The sequence below is a fragment of the Colossoma macropomum genome, unplaced genomic scaffold (genome assembly GCF_904425465.1).
Source record: "Colossoma macropomum unplaced genomic scaffold, Colossoma_macropomum, whole genome shotgun sequence".
NCBI classification, from domain to species: Eukaryota; Metazoa; Chordata; class Actinopteri; order Characiformes; family Serrasalmidae; genus Colossoma; species Colossoma macropomum.
Window position 1 is genome coordinate 25,356,430 of NW_023494795.1, and position 22,360 is coordinate 25,378,789.

The window sequence follows — 22,360 nt, forward strand, 5'->3', positions numbered from 1 at the left end:
ATGGTACTAACTTCACCGGCTCACAAAAGCATGTTGAAAACACTAAGATGTCAAAAGTATTGTGTGAGGAACCAATCAGAAGTAGCGGAACAGGCTGCAAAAGGAAGGAAAGCTCAGGCTGTATCCTGGACAAAAGGCAAGTGAAAACCAGACAAAGCAATTCACTTCAGAAGAAAGTTTAACAGAGTCCTCCTTTAAACAGGCCTACTACAGATCCTATTATACAGTACAGTTCACAATGATATTCAATGTCTTGTTGATCACTGGTCTTCTCTATTTTTCCCCTCAGCAACAAAACAATAAGATAAACTGACCTAGTCTGGCAAGGCCAGTAGTGCAACCACTGATCACGTAAGCTTTAACTCAAGAGGAAACATATGACTGTGACACCACAAGTTTCTGATTTACCTGACTATTCTTTATCAAGATTTCTTCTGTCAGCTTCTTCAGAACATAATGAATCAATTTCTATAGAAGAGACCAAACAATCAAATTCTGACCATCCAATTCAGATTTATGTGAGGCATCGTTATGTAAGTAAATAGAACAGAAGAATAATCCAAAAACAAGTAATGAAAAGCAGGATAACGAAGAAAAGAAGAGCAGACTGAGTTTCTTCATCACATTTTCCTTCAGGGTCAAAGGAAAACTGACAGTAATTAACACCTTTCTATACTTCTTACATAAGCGCTCCTGAAAGGCTCTAAAAAAAGAAAAAAATGAAGGTTGTAAAATGTCAGAGAAAGGAAGGGAAGTGTGTCCCCATTGTGAAATCAACATGTTAATAGCATATTAAATCTGAGTGACCAGATGAAACTATGCCTGTGTCAACCGCATCCCCTCTGATGTGGAAAGAGCACAAAGTCAAATTGTTCATAATCCTGCTGAGAGAGCTCTGAGTAAATACATGCAGATCTTCTGTAGAATTAGCATCTTTGTGGCCATAAGCCTTCAGGAGAGACTGCCATGGCAAGCTCATTAAAGGGCTGCACATGATAAGCAGGTCAATGTTTCTCTGTGTCCTTTACCTAACTAATAGTGGCTTCATAACAATGAAGAAAAAAAAATCCAAAATGATTGTCTCTCTTATATTTTCTTCTCAGTTACCCATCTTTTTCCATCAGTCTGGATTTTTTCCACCTAGCCTGTTTATGAGATAAAGGGGGAAATAAATAGGAAGAAATGAAATCTCCGATTTCAGAATGTTTTTAAGGACCCAGAGAGAGATCTCCATAGATACTGCCTGTTAGCCAAAGACAGTTAGCCAGGAAAAAATTCGCAGAAGTCCTTAACAAAATAAATAACATTCATATTTAGACCTCATATGACAATAAATAATCAACAGATAAAGAGAAACTGACTGAGAAGGGAGATAAGACAGAAAATTTGACAGTGGGATTTCTATTAGGGATGTCTGTTTTTTGTTTTTTTTTCAAACTGAACTATTTGTTAATGAACAAATATTGATGAACAGATACTAACTGTAGAGACTGAACGATCCACCGGCTATGTATTTGTGTTGGCCGATTTTCAGCCCAAATATGCGATCAGCTCAGCTGGTCTGGAAATTCAGACCTTCTGACTTTTGACTACAGGACTAAAGGCCTATTTACACAGTGTCTGACTGCATGTTTTTTAAACACACGTATATTAATGGTGTCTCTCACACAGCGTCCTGTAAGAGGTGGGGGAACCCCCCAGTGTTGTCTTTTGGGATGTGCCCAGTGCATGCACTGCTAAAGTTTTCAAAATGTTCACATAGAAAAATGCTTCGGACAAGGTGTGAAGGTCCCACTACGTTAAAATCGCAATGTTTTGTTTCATACAAAAAAAACTTACTAAGTGTGAAAAGGCCTAACAGTCCAGCCCCACTTCGGTATCGACTATCAGCCGATCATGCTGAAGGTGATGGGTGATCGGTATCCCCCAGAAACACTGATCGGTCCATCCTTAGTTAACTGCAAGGAAGCAAAAGAAACGGGCTTCAATGGACGATGTGCCAAGATGTTTTGTCTATGTTACACTGAGGACAGAGAAATATATTACCATTTTAGGTTCTAGCTAGTGCCAGCTAATGTAGTTAGCCTAGTTACAGCTGCACTGACATTTTCGCCACCTTCCCTCAATGATGTCCTTAACAACAGGCTCACGTTCAGACTAGGGTTGTCACGATATCAGAACTATGATTTTGATATTGACACCAAGTGTAACACAATGTTCCGTATGCTCCAGACCCAACAATAATATGGCAATTCATTAATTAAAAAAACTCATTATTGTCTAAACATGATTGCATGGCATACAGAAAACTTCATCATTATAATTAATGTCTGATTTCTTAACTCATTTTTATATAAAGAAAAGATTAACAGTATATTAACAATATATTAAGAGATTATACCTTATGTTGACTGATTCTAAGAGCAAAAGACTTGTCACTGAATACTGAATGAGTTTTTTTATTTAAACGAAAGTAAAAATCATTTTTGGCACTTTTATTCTTAACAATGTCAGCAAAAAACAATGTCAGCCTGGTGACAGCTTATTTTAGCAAACAAAAGTATTTAAAAAGTTAGAGTAGTGAATTATTTGCCGCATTGCAGTATTGAAACAGTATTAACAGTAACTTTCAATACTTTGTGCAATATTCTTGTATTTTGTAGAAGCAAAGTCTAATATAAAACACAGGGTGATTCAAAAAGATTCATCCAATTTCAAAGCGCCATATTTTTACAACTGTGAGGCACCTAGGAACCAATCACATACCAACTAAAAGAGGGGGTCACAGAGTTTCTGACTGTCACCGGGAAGATGGCTCCCTTCAGTCTGCGAGGAGATGGAGACCCTTGAGCAGAAAGCGTTTTACGTTCTCCAGTTCAATAAGAGTGAATACGTCATAACTGTGCAACATGGTTTTGGTCGGCAGTGAACCTCTAACAGCTCAGAGCGTTCGTCATTGGTTCCACAACACTGGATGATCTCCGAAATCACATTGAAGGAGCTGTGCATACGGTAGCATCCGACATGCTTAATCGAGTATGGGGTGAATTTGACTATCGCATTGATGTTGTCCATTACAGCTGGAGGAGGTTCATATTGTGCACTTGTAAAATTGCATAAACTTTATGCTCATTTAAACCATTTACAGTTTACTGCAATGTTCTATAATGATTTACAAGTGAAATAAATCATTTTGTAGTCAGATGAATCTTTTTCAAATCACCCTATAATAGTAATAATAATACTATAATAGTAGTAATAATATAATAATAATAATAATAATAATAATAATACAGGCAAAACTGTCACATTTTATAGCTGAACATTAGCAATTTCAGCATGAACTGCACATTTCCCCCCTGACTTTCTGTGATACAGCATAAAAAAAAAAAATGCCCAAATAGTAGTATTTAAAACTGGCATCTGGAATGGTCGATCGAGCATGAGTACTGGGTTATATTCCAAGTTTCTACAAGACTTAATAAATACCTGGTAGATTAAAACACAAATGCATTTCATCAACCAACAAAGTGGATTTATCTCAATACAAAAGACACAGCAATAGAAGCTGCCAGAGTACAGGAATATGGTCACTTTATTGCTGCCATTATGAATATGACCTCTAAAATGACCCATCAGATTTTATCACAGGGCAAGCTAATCGTGCAGATCTTGACAAAAATTCAAACAGATTTAATCTCCAACAGGTCTAAGGTCAAAGACAAAGATCAAGCCTTTTTCAATGAACCATATTTCTGCCTGGCTTTTCCCCCCACCCAGCTTATGAAGCGAAAAACAATAATTTAAGACTTTAAGTCTTTCTAAGGACCCAGGGAAACACACACAGATTGTGCCACTTAGCTACTAAGCTAACAGATGAGGAGACGTTCTGCACTCCATGTGTAGGAGCTGTTGGAGCAACTGTGTGACTGTTAAATATTACAAAACACAGAATAGCAGGTCTGGCCAGTCGGGAATAGATGACTACAGCTCTAAGAAGACAAAATGGACAGTCAGCAGGGGAATGGCTACCACAGAGACCTCCGCTCTTCTCCTCAGAGATTATGAGTCATGAAGTGAAGAAGCCAAAAAGAGCACCATTTGAATAACACAAAGAGGTTTCAACATACAAATTTCAACAAACTTTTCTCTAAGGCTTAGCTGGTTTCTATTCCCATGGCTCTTTACAACTGTCTACATTGTTACAGTAGTGACTGGCCGTTTTCATTTGTGGCATTCAATCCTTTTTTTGCTTATGCAATTTGCCTTTTTTATCAATTTATTCTGCCAAGTTACTCTGCAGTGGAGTTAAAGGAAAAAAAACTTGCATAAGCATGTCAACATGACAATTGCACTTTTAAACCTATGGGGACTTACTGCGGTATACTGTTGACTAAACCTCTCTAAGCTCACAGCTTAGAGTAAAACATCTTTCCTACAAAACACGTCCTTTGGGAAAACTGAAAATAAATGACTTGTTTTGACACAAAAAGCAATACAATCCAGAAAACCATTTCGAAATAGCTATTATATTCCTATTCTTGGATCACAACTCTGGATGTAAAAATGTATGTAAATGACTTCCAAAAAACTGTTAGAGGTGGCGCAAAGCACAGTTGCTCCATAGTCTCCATAAACATTCATCATCAGCAGCAAAATTATTGCTGTCTTATTACACAGGACCTTGGTCACCTCAAAGACAAACCTAGCTCAATTCCATTCCTGTTTTTGTGAAAAAGTTCCCTGTAGATACAAAGAGTAGCAGTAATGATAAAATACAACAAAAAATGAAGTACAAATAAGGGTAATAAAAGGAATCTAGTGATTATTTGCAGGTAATTTAGTTATGCCTATTCCAGGCCATACAATTTGCAATATATTACCCCTTAATGGTTTGTAGACTTCTACTACTGCACTGCCTTATCCTAGGGGACAGAACATACCCCCCCACCCCCCATGTCAGAGTGTGAATAGTGTGGGTTCTAAGAGTCCCAAAGGATTCCTGTCTAAATGTCACCCTCTAACGGGCAGGAAATTGAATGGGACGAGCAGCATGGTAGGGGTTACAGTCATATCCAGCGCCTGGGAGGAGTGAGAGATTGAGAGTTCTCTGTTAGAGTGACCTCTCACCACCCAGTTATGGTCGTAGTGTGCTGTAGATCAGTGAGGAACCCCCAAAAGGAGGGCAGTCTTAGTAATGAAAACTCTAAATCACTTTTCTTAGCCCAAACTACAAATCATTAAAAGAAAAACAACCTACTAATTCACATCCAAAGGGCTGCGTCTGTACATGTTTCTCACTCTTCCTTCTTATTGTCCCCCTGTTCCTCGCTTATGAGCAAAGTGAAATATAATAGTAACTGCACAGCCAACATATCTCCAACTTCTGCCCTGAAGGCACCCATTTACTGTCACAAAGTGCAGCCCAGAGTGTCTCAGTTCTCACATTAACACTCACACCACCCTGTAACTCATGAAGTCTCGTTTTGGGTTGGGCAGTATGACATTAATATGTTCTAGTTCTATCATCCTACCACCCAGCTTGAGCCTCTCTCTTTCCTAAACTCCAAGTTTGCAAAAACACTGAACACTACTGTTTTTAAATGGACAAAAAGGTCCATCATGCAGGGCTGCAACTGACGACTATTTTGATAGTTGAATAATTTAATCTATTGATTAATGAAATGAATAATCACCTATTCGGATTATGAATCGCACAATTACTCAATGGATCTTGAATATGGTAGGTTTGATCACTCAACTTGGCCAGGAATCGCTTACTTTCACAGGAGGAGGCCATTTGACTGATTTGCAAACCACCCAACCACAAACCATCATTTCTGTGTGACATATAGGGGCAGTTATCCAAATAAACCTGCAGGAAAGAAAAGGTATGTATCGACAAGTATACGAGGATCTCATTCATTTCAAAGGCTTCAAACTAAACTCTTGAACAACTTTTAAAGACGAGATGTTGTGACAACTTTTGCAATCCCACTTTTTCAATACTTCGTAGGCTCACTGACGTCACGGAGTGCAGAGCAGACAACTGCTTGCTAAAGTTTGCTTCCTACTGAACTGATAAGAACTGAGTGAACAGTCAAATAGAATTCAACTGACAAAATTCTCATTTTTACATATTAAATGAACCGTGTACCTCAGTGGGCAAAATGTCAGTGACTAAGCATTTAAATATAAATAAAACGTAGCACAGAACATTTTTTGGGAGGAAAAAAAAAAAATCAGGTTAATCATTTATTTTAGAAAGATTTGTAGCCTGGGTTTTATTGTAAAATAGAAAACTGATCCGTGACCTATTAAAGTCAGATTGACAAGTCCATGTTTAATGGCCGTGAGAAAAGCAGGCACTTGGCTAATCCTACTAAGGCCTGTGCAGGTCCACGGGGCACAAGCCATGTGACACTTTGACAGATGTGCAGCTTTGCTCCTCACAAACTCACCAACACAAAAAGCGGGCTTTGAAAGAATGGCCCGCTCCTAAGCTTCGTCTCGGATGCCTTCACCCATGCAGCTGAATTCCAAAGGAAGGGTCAAGCCGTTGCCTGACTACAGACATCTGGGCCACTCCTTACAGAACAAAACAATTAACTGCGGGGGCTGGGGCTTCTCTCGATTCTTCCCCATGGTGAATAGACTCCAAAGCACTCCAGAATCTAGCAAGAGAACATAACCACAAGAAAGAAGGAGCACTCATTCAGCTGAACATACCGACGAGACAAGACAGATGCCTAAGCAGTGACCATAGCGGTGGAAGTTATCTTGGAGAAAGGTGAGCAGACAGTTCCCCGTGTTGTTATTTTACTCCAGCATGGGGTTGTCCATTCATCATGGAGGCCCAGTTCAGCCTGTGTGGTCTGCTAGTACTCCTGTTCCTCTGCCCAAAAAAGCCCTGGTTGTTGGGTGAGGTTCAGCAGGAGGTGTAGAGTTATGCTTTTGTGTGAGGTCCGTGACATCACTTCATTTCCTGCTAGCATGTTTCCTTAAAAGGGGCTGGCAACCTTTCGAATGTCACATGCCAGTTTTTAACGATGTATAATTCCTTTAGGTCTTGCATGCCAACTGTCATTTTTCGCCATGCTGTTCCAACCACTACAAGTGCATTATAGCACGCTTGATGCGCTGTACTTGATGCAAACACAGTTGGCACCAGAAGGTGGTTTAAGTTGGGGGTGCTAAAATTTTGCACAGCATATATGTGACATACACAGTGACGTCATGCAAAATGATGAGACAGGTTTTTTGGGAGGGGATAATATACACAAAAAAGAATGTGTCATAATGCTATAATATAACAATAAAAGCAAATATACATGAATAACTGAGACATCACATCACTGATGCATAACCCAACTTCTCTGCTCTCTCTCCTTGTAAATGAGCTCAGCGGTGACCAACCAGACTGCTGATATGTGGAACAGTAACAAACTTAGTTATGCCTATACTTCAGCAAGTTTAATACTCAAACACACACAGGAGATAAAAGGTTGAAAAAACAATCAATGAATTCAAAATGAGGGACATTAAACACAATACGAGGCCACTCTATTGTTCATAAATAGCCTACAACTCTGCATCACTCTGGACCCCTAAAAATGCTTTTGTTTCAGCAGCACACCACCAAAGAGACCAGCAGTTGGCGAGGGAAGTGATCCAGCTTTCGTAGCGCTGTCCAATTACTTTGTTGTGTGTTCTGGACATTACTGCAACTGCAATTTAAATTGTAATTATTTTATGCAAATTATGGTCCAGGTCTATTGTTTTGGCCAATTACACAACCAAATCCATTTTTTAGCTTGACAACAGTGGATTTAAGTGTGCCAGACTGACATTTACTTGTGGTCTCATTTGTAAGCAGTTTTATCAGGTTACACTGCTGCACTTACAACCTGTTATAACAACTTTGATTACAACATAAACCAGAATAAAAATTGTAGCTCTTGTTTTAACTCTGTACTCTTTCAAATTCTGATTTTGACATAAAACTAGGCATGTGCATCCCAACTAATCTTGAAATCTGAGCATCCATCAAAGTTAATGAACAGTTAACCGCAGGAAAGGAAAAAGCAACAGCAAAATGGAAAAAATGGTCAAAATTAGCGAAGGGCTGTAGACTTACTTTTTAGATCATAGCACTGGATGTAAAAATTTGAGATCACTTTATTATTAAAAAATAGCCATAGGAAAGCTGCAGGTTTTCATGTCAGATGAGTAACAGAACCTGCCTCTCAAAGGAGCTAATGAGCTAACACTAACAAGTAGTACAACACCTACTGCTGGACTAGTCACCTTCTACACACGGTCTTTTCTAATCCGTGGATAATGTGTCAGCCTCCTCCTTCACAGTCACGTCCTTAATAACATGAATTTGGTAACACATTCACTTTCAGAAACTTGTGTTTTCAGTAGCAAAGTATAAGATTATTTAATTACTCGCAAAACCGCCACATTTTACATTTCTGTTAAAACATGAAATCAGCATTTCACTACTGGCCAGTATATTTTCACTTTCCCTTGACAGAATGTAACAAATACTTGAAAACTGAATTCAGTATTTGAATACTGGCATTTTAAACAGTTGACTCAGTATTCTGGAACCCTATGCACATCACTGTAAAATGACTCATCTTTAAGCCTTACCCTGTTGTGATGAAAATGTAGCATTACCTTAAACAATGCAGTTTTAAAACACATTTCACCCTAAAACAAGAACACAGAGGTCTTTACTAGGCTCAGATAAGTATTTTTATCTTTGGCAGTGGCAATTAAGCAATACCGAGTCCCAAGATAAACTAGCCAATTTCGGAAACTCAGGAGTAACAGAAATGGTGAAACTGGACTGTTTGCTGTACCACACTGTCCACACCAAGCATTCCAACATTAGAAACTATCTTAGAACGATAAACAGTGAGGCTAGGGGAATGCAGCAAAGGTCCTTTAATTGCACGCATGTGTGAGTGATGGTCCGAATGTGTGGTAAGAATGCATGTTGTAGGGGTGGGAATCTTTAGGCACCTCACGATTCGATACAATTACGATTCAGAGGGCTGCGATGCGATTATAAAACGATTATCAATGCATCTCGATGCATCTTTTTTTCTCTCTATACAGGATCTCTATCTTCCTACTGTCTAAAAACTTGGTAGTTTTAAAGCAAAGTATTTGTAATGATCCATAATGTAAATGTATTATGGATCTTTACAAATACTTTGCTTTAAATATCTAAAATATCTTTTATTAATAAATCAAATGGAGGTGATGTGTCAAGTGAACTAGAAGGCTCTCAGTCAGAGACGCTGCTGCCACTCATCTGTGATAAAATGCGCTGTTACCCTGAAATAACATCCAGTGGTAATGGGTGTCCACGCAGCACGTTACAGCCATCCTTCCCGTTTTCTTTAGTCATTTTATAACTTCAGTTTTGGTCTCGTTGTAGAGAGGGGGAGGGGTATTTTCGAGACTGGATGCTGAATCTCGGCTCCAAAGTGTGCAGCATAACGCGAAAGCCCTGGTTCGCGACTGAGAACAGACAGCAGACAGCAGGTCACATAGCCCCGAGGTCAAGCCTCGCCAGTAGTGAACGAAAAAAACAGATTAAGACGAACATTTGGAGGACTTATTCGCATTTATAAGCAGCGCGGTTGGTTAAATCTGCAACGAGAGACTGTCTTTCTCTAAAAAGTTGCGAACATAAACTCGCTTCTCTTTCCAATTTTCCCGTTCCACCTTAAATGGTGCAGCAGTTACATTCGCCGCCTAAGGCAGAATTTAAGGTGGAACGGGAAAATTAGAACGAGAAGCTGGCGAATGAGAAGCGACTTCAACCTCGTAAAACAGCCGGATGCTGAGACATTTTACAAGAAACTCTTCTAGTTTTGAAGAAAAGTTTTCTGGCGGAGATGGGAGGAAAGCAGCTGTAGCTAAAGCTTAAAGCAGAGCGAAGTAAGTCTGCGCTCTCGTTTATATTTTTAGCCCATACTAGGACATTAATACATACGAAGACATACTGGACATTAAATGTTGTGGCTCCTGAGGTGGTTTGACTCTGTTGAAAGGACAGAATGTCTCTTCTTATCATCTGTGTTGTGACTCCAGATCTAACCTGGCTTTAATGCAGAGGGAGCCGGTCGGATTTCTCACTCATCCTTTTGTGTTTTTGTTATGTGCCGCCACAGACTGTCCGGGCGCTGCACTTCCGCACTTCCAGTTCCGCCTTTTGCGTTCCGGCAACATTACTTTATAAATTAAATATTTAGAAAATCGATTTTTGACGTTTGTGAATCGATTCAGAATCGTTCACGTCCGCATCGCGATGCATCTAAGAATCGAGTTTTTCCCCACACCCCTAGCATTTTGTATCTTATTTTATTTACTACTATAAAATGTTTACATTTTACTGGCAAATAAAGCTTAATCCTGATTCTGATTCTAATTATCACGATCATCCAATGAGACCAATGATATCCTAGTATGTCTTATGGTATTCTTACTCTATAAACAAAGAACACGTTATGTAGTATGTGGTTCTTGCCTCACTTGGATCACACAAATATTGTCAAACTAACAAAGAGGCCATTAAATGAATTGTTGTCAAAAGTGTCCATCTTCTTCAAGTCAGAGTTCAGACCTTCCAGAGCTATAATACATCATATATCACTTCTGTCCAGTTACCAAGTACTGATGCCCTCCTACAACACACAACTGAATAAACTAAGCCTGGGTAGTACTTCTGGAAGAATTCTTTATCAAGTGGTTTGTGACCTACAGCAACCGTAAGATTTTCTTCCTCTGCTTTCTGTGTTTCCTTCTCTCAAAACCACAGGAGTGTTCTACAGTTACCGCAGCAATCCCCCCCCTCTTCACAGCGAGGTAAGCAAATGAATCAGCGCTCAGTTTCTCATTAAAAGCTATGCAAGACAAAAGGCTGTTGTTTCTGTTTGCAGCATGTTACACTAATGTTAATTTCTATGAGAATCATCTTCTGCCAAGCACAATAAGCTGCGAACAATAATTACTTCTGCTGACAATAAATTAAGTCTATGCCCATCATAAGCATAAACAAAACTCTGAAATGTCCCTATTATGAGCAGTTGCATAACTTGCCTTTTCAAATGGAAAAAAAATCCACACGTTAATAGGATCACATCTTGAGTCCTTCACAAGTTATGAGCTTTACTGTAAAAGTCACCCACTTGTCACCACGCAGCACTCTAAGGAAAAAAGCAGCTTAAAATCAGCCAAGCTCTTAAAGAAGCATCACACGGTTCTGCATAGACGGTCACATAAGCCATCTTTACTTGCACATGCTATTCATGATGAGATACTGAATGTTTGCAAGCTGCATGTGTCTTACTAAGGCTGTAACACAATGTATTGCAGTGTATCATATCGTTATATCGTGAATAGCATATTATAATGTTGAAAGCTCTAAAGTTAAAATGGAAACATTTTATGTGAGGCACATGCTCAAATCACTAGTCTTTTGTTTTGCTGTATCAAAAAAGTACAGAATCAAGATACCACTGTATTGTGTCGACCTAAATTCTCCATTTTCTGAAACATTACACGGCTAGTTCTTACCGTACTTCATGCTTGTGCATGTTGTCATAAATTCCAACAAAACATACTTTGTTTAGTGTATATTTCTCAGATTGGCAACTCAACTTCACTTTCGACCACCAACTGAATGTGTATTGTCCTATAAATACCTAGACACTAGACAGAGGTTATGATTAGCCACTCAAAGAAAGATTTCCATAAAATTCACCATCAATTCCTCCAAACCAACCTTTGAGGAATCTCAGAGCTCTGATTGTCTAAATGAACATGCACATGTTCAATAACCTGTAAACCTGGTGCTGTGGTGAAACATGTGTACTGCATCATTTTGCAAAGGGGAGTCATCGATAGCTCAGCAGTTCAAGTCAATGTGGAATGTAAGCTCCCTGTGGGGTGTTCAAGGTGGATGAAAGGATTTTGTGATATGTGAAGCACATAAATGTTTCTGACTCTCCAGTCAACCACATCAGGATTTTTATACAGATCCCCTCCCCAAACACACAGACATACAAACACAAGAAGGTAATGGTGCAGTTTTCAGCTCAATGTTAATTCCGTGCAGCTCCAAGGTTAATACGGCTGTGAAAGCTAATGTTTTTGCCCGTTCTGGATAATCCTTGACACACTTTATTTTGGCTGTGAGCAATTTTCAGCACGCGATCATAATGGAAACTTGATTCAACATCTGAACACTCACCTGTGGAAAAAGGCATGGAGTGTGCAATAGTAAGACTGAAACGAGACATTCTGGGAAAGATCTTCACGTAATGTGAGTGCCTGTCAAGAATTACACTGCTTAAAAAAGGTTAGACTCAGACCAGCTTCCTTCAGCAGGCAGCTAAGCGGATTGATATCGGATCACTTACATAAAAGCTAATCTTGATCGTATTCCAAAAGACCTCCGTTACTGCAGTTAACTCACAGAATCAACAGCATATATTCGCAGCCTCTAGTCTGGGCCTGATAGCCTACATTTAGATTCTCATCTTAAGTGAAGCACTTCTATTAAAAATAGTAGGGATGAATGATTATATCAGAATCATATTAGTATAGGCAGATATTTGCTTAAAACCAACATTTGATGCATTTATTGTACTTCAGAAGAGACGTTTTGGTGGCACTGGGATCATGTGCTAAGACATTCATTTCATTAATGTATTTTATTAATTAAATTGCATTGTACTGACCCTACAGAAATAGTCCCATTTTAACTATCATTATCATTATTATAATTATTACTAAATGCTTTATAATTATTCTTTTCAATCTGTTTGTGTTTTAATAATGCTTATCTACACTGTAAATGAGGGTCACCTTCAGTTTGATTTGAGTTTAACTAAATATTCAATGACTGATTCATTAATTGATTGATTTTATAAATGTTTACGCATCAGCAGGTATGTATATTAAAAAAAAATGCATCTCACCACAATTTCCATATCACTGCATACCTAAAATTAAGTCATTTTAAAGCCTAGTGATGTTTAAAGAAGAATTATCTGATTAGCACAGATATCGACCAATAGGCAACGTTTTGGAAATCTTGTGTCTGACTGTGTAAGTTTTTAACAAGAAAATATCATGCTAATTATTTTTAGATATCGCCCAGGCCTACTTCAGACCCCACAGATGAATCCGACTTGCGAGTGTACTGAAAAAGTATTCGAAGAGAATTCAGTCAAAACTTGGTGACGTGTCTTCAGAGGATGTAGGTTAATTATCATATCTTCAGGAGCATAATGTTGATTTTGCATTTGAGACCTAACATCAAATCGGACCTTCTTTTGAGCCTGTGTGTGTGACGTTAATACATGTGACGCATGATGTGGTCTGAAAAACTCCGGCAAAATCCATCCTGGTAACTCTGACTTTTAAATGATTATTTCAGGCTTTACAGAGTGATTTGCAGCGCTGCGCACACACACCATGTTTTAGTGTGATCTTTTTTCTCCATACTCCGTAATTCTATTTCTTTCAATTTTACCAAAAATATTGCTGATTTAAGAAACCTCCCAGCACTACACAAACAGAACTGACATTAAACTTACATTGATTAAAGGCTGAGTTAAACTGTGGAAAGAGTAATTAAATTTAGATATGTCACTGTTTTTTTTCTGAGGAAAGGCAATCAGCTCTAAAGTTACAGTGTGTTTGCAGACTGTGACCCACAATAAACACTCTAGTTAAAACGAGCACTGTGTGACTAGCCTAACGAAACACACACATTCGACCCTGTCTGTTCAAACAATCACTAACCAGTTTCTCTGACTCACTATTTATTCTCACACACAGCAAGTGTGGCAGAGTGTGCAGTGTGTACTGGGCCTTGCATATTTGATTGTTCCTGTGTTTGCTGGATTTTACCACAGTTCAAAGGGATGACCTCATCTCTGTTGTGCACTCTCACTCAGTGCTTTGTGGCTAGTCGGCTAGACATACCCCTGACCCTGGTGCCACACCTACAACACTATAAAATGGGAACTATGAAATAGAACTATAAACTAAAAGAAAAAAACATAACCAGCCAATCATGCTTGCGCAATGTACATATTTAAAATATAAAATCATTATTTTTTAATTTAGTAATCGAGTCATTGTAACAGTCCTACTCTTGTACAATAATTTCAAATAAGTCAACACACAAGTCAACACACTACTGTTCAAAAGTTTGGAATCACTTGTCATCTTAATCTTTATTATGTAACAATAACTTACATAGTGTCAATTAAAATATTATAAACTAGACATCAATTTTGAAATTGATGGTTTATTCACAAGTTAAAGTATTTTGTTAACGACCAGAATTCATGACACAACAAAGACAGTAAATGTCTTAATAATAAACCGGAATTATCAACTTAATGTGATTTCTTGATATAACTGTCTGTTTGAGCAGCAACAAGATTTGGTCACAGCTTTCTGAATATAAGGGATGTTGTAGATCTTACTTTTACTGTATGTTCATTCTCAGTACTATACAGCTTCCTCAGTTATTCTGGAATCATCTACAGCTCCATTAGTCACAGATTCTTACTTTTACAGTAATTTTTACAACTCTTTGAAACCTACAGAACATTAACATCATCTTATATAAAGCTTGCTTTGTTGCAGGTGCATGTATTATTCAAAACAGTGATTTCACGATTTAACGTTTGCACAGTAGTGTATTATGTGTTTCTTGTCACTGGTCCACAGTAATAGTACTGAGTGAGATGCAACTTCTTCAGTCATAAACCATCATTTTCTAAATGAGTCTGCTGTACCAGCCTGAGGCCCTGAGGGTATAAACATTTGTGCAAGATTTACCTTCACTGTCTTCCAAAATCACATTATGTAAACATTTGGTGAATCACCCAACTATTACTGTTAATACAATAACTCGGCGTCTGAGTGATAGCAGCTCTACCAGTAAACAGTTACAACAGTGTTAGGATATGTGTTGGGTAATAAAACCCTGCATCACCGTCAACCATTTTGAATAATCACACTGCAGTCATTTAAAAATGTAATATACATTTCAGCACAAATGAGGGGAGTTTGAATAGTAGACATGGCAATGATGCACATTCACAGAACTTCTAATTCTACATGCAGACCAATATTAATATACATAAGTCACTCCATTCATTTAAGATTAGGTTTACTACCCACCATAAATACTTGTCATAATGTAATACTACAAATGTTGCTCTACTGCTCAACCTTACTTTCAAGGCCACATTTTATTAATCTTATAAAACAAACATGTCAAATCATTATTTCAGGACCCTGAACTATCGAAAACAATTTCATCTGACATATCAGCAAAGTACCTCCACTAGGACTGTGTCCGTAACAGAATTTTCTTAGTCAGGTTATTGTGTGGAAAATAACCACAGAAAACTGTTTATTTAAATTTCTACATAGCATTTAAACACTTCTTTTAGTAATTTTGCAACATAGCCTAACACTGAAGTGGATGCTCAAGCAAACATATTTATAGCATATGAACTGAAACCTAATCTTCGTAAAAGAAAACAAGGAAAATGCTCCTGTAAAAGTATATACACCACAATGGTCCACAGAACATGCTCAACCTGCGCAGCTCGACCATCTCATCTTTGCGAGATACAATAAATGTGTTACTAATTTCATCCAAAAGGTTAATTTTACACTGAAATATGGGAATACTAGAGTCCTGAGGATATTTCACAAAGCAGGGTTTCTCAGTTCACCAGATAACTTCCTAAAGTCCAGAGACGAGGACTGTCCAGCAGGAATGTCTAGCTCTTGTCGCTTTGGACAGTCCTCATCTTTGGACTGAGATATCCTGCTTTGTGAAATACCCCCCTGCTACTGGCTGTAGGTTTAACTGTCATCAGGGCACAGGCACCTGCATGCTACCAACCAAACTTGCCTGAGCCTGATTCTATCCACTTTTAACAGATCTTACACCAACCATGCACTCAACACACGGTGTCAAATGCAAGACTTCAGATGAAGATATTGTGGTTATAGTGGTTCCATATACTAAACAGCAATGCAATAATAATGCTCTTAATATAACACTTTTTATTTGAAATTAGATTTGTGATACAATCCAACACACTAGGCATATGTTAGCCTAAAATATCTTGGTATTATATTTGCTGGCAAGCACACCGGAAGAGCCTGGGTCAGCCTAGAGTCAGCCAAGTGTTCTGCTGATATCAGCATAACAAAGATAAAGGGCAATTTATGTGTGTGCGCACACGTACACACACACACACATATACACACACACACACACACAGTTCAACAACTTCCTTGGAAAACACAGATCCAGCTGAAAAAGTTCAAATAGAAGAGGTCTCTGTGTTAAGGATGACAGTCTAGTTAAATTATCAGTCACTCTCAATGCTGACATTATGGCTTCTAATCCACTCTGAGTTCACACATGCACAAATTTTCAATACATATTTCAATACACAATTCACTGAATACAACTGCTGCTGTTTAGGCAGAATTTCTAAATGATTTCACCATTTACAATATTATCTGTACTTTCACCACACTTCCTTATGCACAGGTTATTATTGAGTTGTTGCACTTAACCATGGGTCACAGGTTGCAGCAAACACAGCCATGTGATTGCTGGCATTGTTCTGCATTGCTCAAAACACAGAAACAAAATTCACAGCCAGTATTAAAACCACACAACAGAGGAGAGGGGAATGCGCTTCAAAATGTACCTTCAGTCTGGCAGCTTAATGAATCAGTGATGAGTCTTAATGAATCAGATGACTTAACATATTGCACAAGTCAGACGCTGTCATTAAAGACAGAAATGGGTGTAGCTGGTTGCTTGGATAAAGTCTTACTTCACCCGTTTAAATGGGATTTCATGAAATAGTTGTTAGGAACACCATTAGACAGACTGCAGCATGTCTTGGACATGGACAACTGGATACATTTAGAATGGCCACTAAGGACAGGGAAAGCCCTGTATCATGGGGAAATGAAAAGGACTGCTACACCTTTAAATTCCTGTGAGTGTGACAGATATGTGCAGGTTACATTTTCGGTGAAGTTGAGTGATTTCATCAGGTAAGCAGGGAGAGAGAAGGCCTCATTAAGGCAGATCTTCCAGACAATGTGTCAACCCCAATAAATCCAACAAATTCCACCTCAGGAAAGAGAGCCACCATCGTCCATTATTAGTAATGGAGAGTACTGTATATAATGGATACTATACTGAAATACCTTGACAGAGCAGGCTTGGGTTAAAGGTCAATTTGGCCAATTTGTGTTCCTCATGCTGTACTTGAATGCTGTGCCAAAATGCTGAAGCTAGGGCTGTCATCATAAAGAAATTTTAGTTGACGATTGTCATTTTTTGTTCACTGTCTGCAACTATTAAAATGCAAGCCTAAATTGGCTGATTAGCCACCTTACTTGCAAGCAATGTTTACTTGGCAGCTAACGCTAGTTGTACTGTCAAATCAATACTGCACACACACTCATACAAATGTCTTTAGTTACACAGAATTATGTGCAATTGAGAGTTAAGCAAAGCTATGTATTCTTCACAAGAGAAAAAATGCAAAAAAGCACTCATTCTGCTAGCATACATGCAAAAAAACACTAGAATTAGAATAATGTCTAAATGAATGCATTTACGGCTTTATTTTATTTACATTTATTCAACCCAATGCAGCCAATTCACATTTTGTTTGCTGCAGCATAACATGACTGTGGAAAATGACTGTAGTAAGCAGCCGCCTGTAAAAACTCAATGATTTCAAATAACTGAGATTATACGATTCAAGTCATTTAAATATATTTTTTACATTCATTTAATAATTTTTCATTTTTTGTAATTCATTTTTAATGGCCCATCAAAGAGCAACTAATGTTATCATTAATGCAACCTTGGCTAAATGAAAGTACTGTAAATGTGCTTTAGTCCTCAAACTGAGGATAAGCCATCTGCCAATTTGGGTGTAAAGAAATCAGAATCAGCCATTAGAAAACATTTCTGGTGCATCACCATGATACAGTTATATTAAAAAAATTTTAAATGTGTGATATTTTGAATTTTAGACCATATGAAATGCAATATAATATGAAATAAGGTAAAGAAATCATGAAAAAATCGCAAAGTTCTGACATTCCAAAATAATTCTCAAAATATTTAGTTTTTATATAAAGACTACTCTAACATTTATAGTTCTGCATAACTTAAACAGCGTTAAAAATATCAGAATAATAGCCAGTTTGATAGCTAATTCTGGATAACGTGGTGGAGGTTTCACAGGAACAGGAGTGGATTGGCACTTGGACTAGATGGTGATGGGTGAACATCACTGTTACAGAAGTGCTAACTAGAATTTCAGGGGTCTTCAAATTGAAATGCAACACTTCATGTTTGTAAACAATCTGAGGAGAACTTTAGGAGAAAAGCAATTAGAACTGCTACTAATGATTTTACTAAATAGTACTGATGATCAAAGCTCTCCCGAGGGCTTCTCATATTGCTGCCTCCTGCAGAAACCACAATCAATGAACAAAAAACCTAGGCACCTGGGTGATCTTACCCATTTTTATATCATTTATAGGAATAAGATTACTATTTTGTGTTCAAACAATCTATGTGGTATTTCAGAATCAAAAATGTTATTTAATCTGAAAATATGCATCACTAAGTCCCCAGTAGTTAGTATTAGTAACAGCCATATTAATTTTATAACACTTAAAACAATGCAGTTTGCATATGGAGCATACACATCAACTAACGATCATCTCCACTGCAATCATCTCTTCTACTGAATTTTTAAATGATGGACGTCTTGACTAATGCCTGCATATATCTGAGGGAGCAGCTCGAAATAAGCATGCAATAAGATGGTGCCCAAAATGGTGCTGAAGACAGGACTGTAATTATTGAGTCCATGGGTTAGACGGGCGCATTCATTACTAATTTCAGCCTTTGGGAACCATGTTAACAGCCTTCTTCTCTTCAGCAAGCAGCTCACAATTTCTCCCCTTGGAAAACATCACATGCTTTGCTAGGCAGATGGCAAGACAGTTGGTGGGAATTTTAGCAATAATGCAGATATTGAAACTCTTCAGACTGTTTCTTTGTCTTTCATCAGGTCAGCAGCAGCTAATCTTAATGAGATTAGAAGAAATACTACAGAATGATAACAATTAGTGTTAGTTAAAAATGGAAAGTGGAAGCTGAGAAGGAGGAATTTGCTGAACGCATTTCTAACAAAATATTAACAATGCAACTAGCATGCTACTGTTTACCCGAGATATTTATTTACACTATTTTCAATTTCTATAGTGCAGGGCCTATACAGAAAAAACAATTATCAAAACAATTCAAGCTAGACCTCTAATTTGCATTGTGGTTACTGGTAGGTGTGTGTTTTTTTTTTTGTTTTGTTTTATTTGTTTTTTTTTTTTTTTTTTTACTTTGTCTGAAACATTAGACTTGCTTCCCAGATACAAACTACACAACCAACATCTGAATTCAACATCTGTTTTGTTCATCCATCACACTTCACATACAAGTCTTCAGACTAATGCATTTGTCATCCTAGGGTGATTAAAAAAAATTGCTTACAGGACAAGAGGTTTTTTTAAGAGGATAACACTGCATGCTTTTACCTGAGGCTCAGTGTCTGTAGAGGTAACCAGTAAATGGTTATTCTGGATAATCACAATAACTAAGGAAGGCTGGATTGTCAAATTTTAACATAAAATGTAGAATTGTTTTGTAGCTTGTCACAAAACATGGGCTGCGTTCAGTTTTGTGTACCTGCATTATGTAGACATATTTTGGTACACTGTTTAGTACATGTAAACCAAAAAGGTCTGTCAGTATTAAGAACAGTTAATGCAGTGGAGTCAGTATGCACTTTAATGTTCACTGTTTTCCCTTCCTTTTAAACTACATGTAGTTGATATGGCTACCTTGATGGCTGTAAGTTCTTTATTTACCCATCTAGTTAGCATGTAAACTAACTAGTAATGACTAGTAATACTAAATTAGCAACAATGAATACCTAAATGCAAACATACAGTTTACTGAAGGGTTAAATTAAGTTAAACTAAGTAAGTGTAGGGAGGTCACTAACTATTGCACAGAACTGTATTCTGAGAGAAAGTCATTTTTAAGTATGGAAGGATTGTGGTGACAAGATGATACAAAATGACACAAGGATACACAGATAACTAACATAGTAAATTGCCTGACGGCATCATGCTCACAGAACCATTACAGCTGAGAAGTAAAAGTAACAAACACAAAAAGCAACATCAAGCCACAGTGTTGATTTGATGGGTGCTGAATCACAAAGCAGGTTAGCTATTTCCCATAAAAACAACATACTGAAAAGCAGGTTTGCTAAAATGCAGTGCTCCACAAATAAATGGAAATATTCAATTGTCTGTTGGAAAGTTAGACTCTACACTTCCTTTGTATCAAGACATGAGGCCCAGATATGTGCCTGCGAAAATCAGTACTCACTCATTCAAAACAATTGAATTAGACCTTTCTTTCTGCAGAGGGAAGAGCGAAGGAAGCGCTGCCCACACTAGCCTATTAAATTATGACACGGGTGGATTTCAGCACTGCCTTCCGTGCTAACTTCATTCTCTCCTCATATGACATCCACCCCGAAGCAATGTACACCTGGGGGTGTGAGGTAACAACCAACAGGAAGAAAGGACCGAGATAATGAATCTGACTCCACTGCAAAAACCTTATACAACCTGAACATCTGTGGTGTTAAGAGCATAATCTGTACCAGTAAGATTTTACAGACATGTTTAATAGAAGCTTTGGCCTAGTTAGCATAGAGGCTGAGTAATAAAGTAAAGGTAACATATACATTTGTATGTAAAAAGAATGAACCCTCTCCCATTATTGAGAACCAATTTGTGTAACTATAAAAAATGAAAAAAATAGCAGAGACCTGATATGCATAAAAATGTTCCAAGTAGGCTGAAAACACTTCGAGACAGCTTGTTTAGCATGCTCAACTGAATTTGACAACATATTAGACAATCAGACAACATATATTGTCTTTTTTCAATCTAGGACTGCTTTTTCATCTGTCAATCATTACTGCAAAGGGATGTAACAATGAATCGTGGCATTGTGATATCACAATGCATAACTGTAACAATGCACTGTGGAGGATGCACATTCTATCAATTATGCTATCTAATGCAGCTGCATTGTTTGAACACCAAAGTTTGTAGACAATCAGCACCAATTAATAACTCACACCACCACTCTGTCACTCAGCTCTAGTGTTCTTAGTAAATTGTGCAACAACATCATAGTCATCATTTTTCATCATTTTTGTTTAAAATATGACAAGAACTTCAAATTGTACTGTGCATCGAATCATGAGCTGAGTGTATCGTTGTACTCCTATTTTACAATTCTAATATCACTGAAGGCAATAATATGAAAATTAGCACTGCGAAAAGAAATTTAAACACACTTTGCGCTAGGGCATCCGGACTAAATCTCATAACACTACAGATTAGTGTTTCTGTGGGTGTTTGGAGTCACGTTTTTCCAACAATTTAATTATTTCAGCCAAAATAACGCCGGTCAGTTAACCACATCACCCCAAGGATTCAGTAATGCATCGCAAGTCATATCGTAAGCACAACACGGAGCAAAAAAACCAAAATGGTATTCATTCATATTGTGCAGCACTAAACCAGGCTACAGCAACCTGCTAAGCAAGTCTCCCCAAACTTGAAGCTTCGCAAAACAAACACATTTCAATAAATCAGAATCTCGTGTGAAAAATGCACACAACTGACAGTCGAACTGCTATGCAAACACATTGCATAGTAGTTACAAATTGCATAGTAGTTACACAATGCTTCCTTTTAATCCATGAACACCTATAGATTTCTGCAGTCACTCTACTTGTGAAAAGCTTGTGATAATCCCTCTCCTGCCAATCATACGCCCAGGCATTTTTCCCCTCTCATTTCCTTCTCTACATGTTGCACAATGTGTGCGTGTCCACCTACACACTCGCTCTCAACAGGCTACCTAATACAGAAAATGCAGATATCTGGAGGCAATGTCGCATCCTTGGCATTCTTAGACAGTGGTTGGAGAAAATACACTTGCAAAATATGGTTGAGGTAGATGATACTGTGTGGTAGTCTTGGGAAAGATATCTCAGGATTACTGTTTTGTCTGTCTTCTACAAATGATTATATTTCTGAAAGTTGTTTAAAACAGCATTTGTAATGGGCTGGAACTAGGATTATACAGGGTGTA

The 22,360-nt window shown here is 37.9% G+C and overlaps 1 protein-coding gene across 4 annotated transcripts in view; it reads right to left on the reverse strand.

Annotated features, from left to right (window-relative positions):
• sipa1l1 (signal-induced proliferation-associated 1 like 1) overlaps positions 1 to 22,360 on the reverse strand; it is a 104,915-nt gene that overhangs the window by 78,218 nt on the left and 4,337 nt on the right. Inside the window, exons 1-2 of one of the 4 annotated variants that reach the window (XM_036581985.1) lie at positions 6,462 to 7,156; positions 1,840 to 1,958 (exon numbers count right to left, since the gene is read on the reverse strand). The exons of 2 other annotated variants lie outside the window; for them this stretch is intronic. The gene's annotated coding sequence lies outside the window, so the exon portion shown is untranslated. Of the gene's footprint in view, positions 1 to 1,839; positions 1,959 to 6,461; positions 7,157 to 22,360 lie in introns of those variants that run through there. One more of the 4 variants, XM_036581984.1, reaches the window with a different exon arrangement.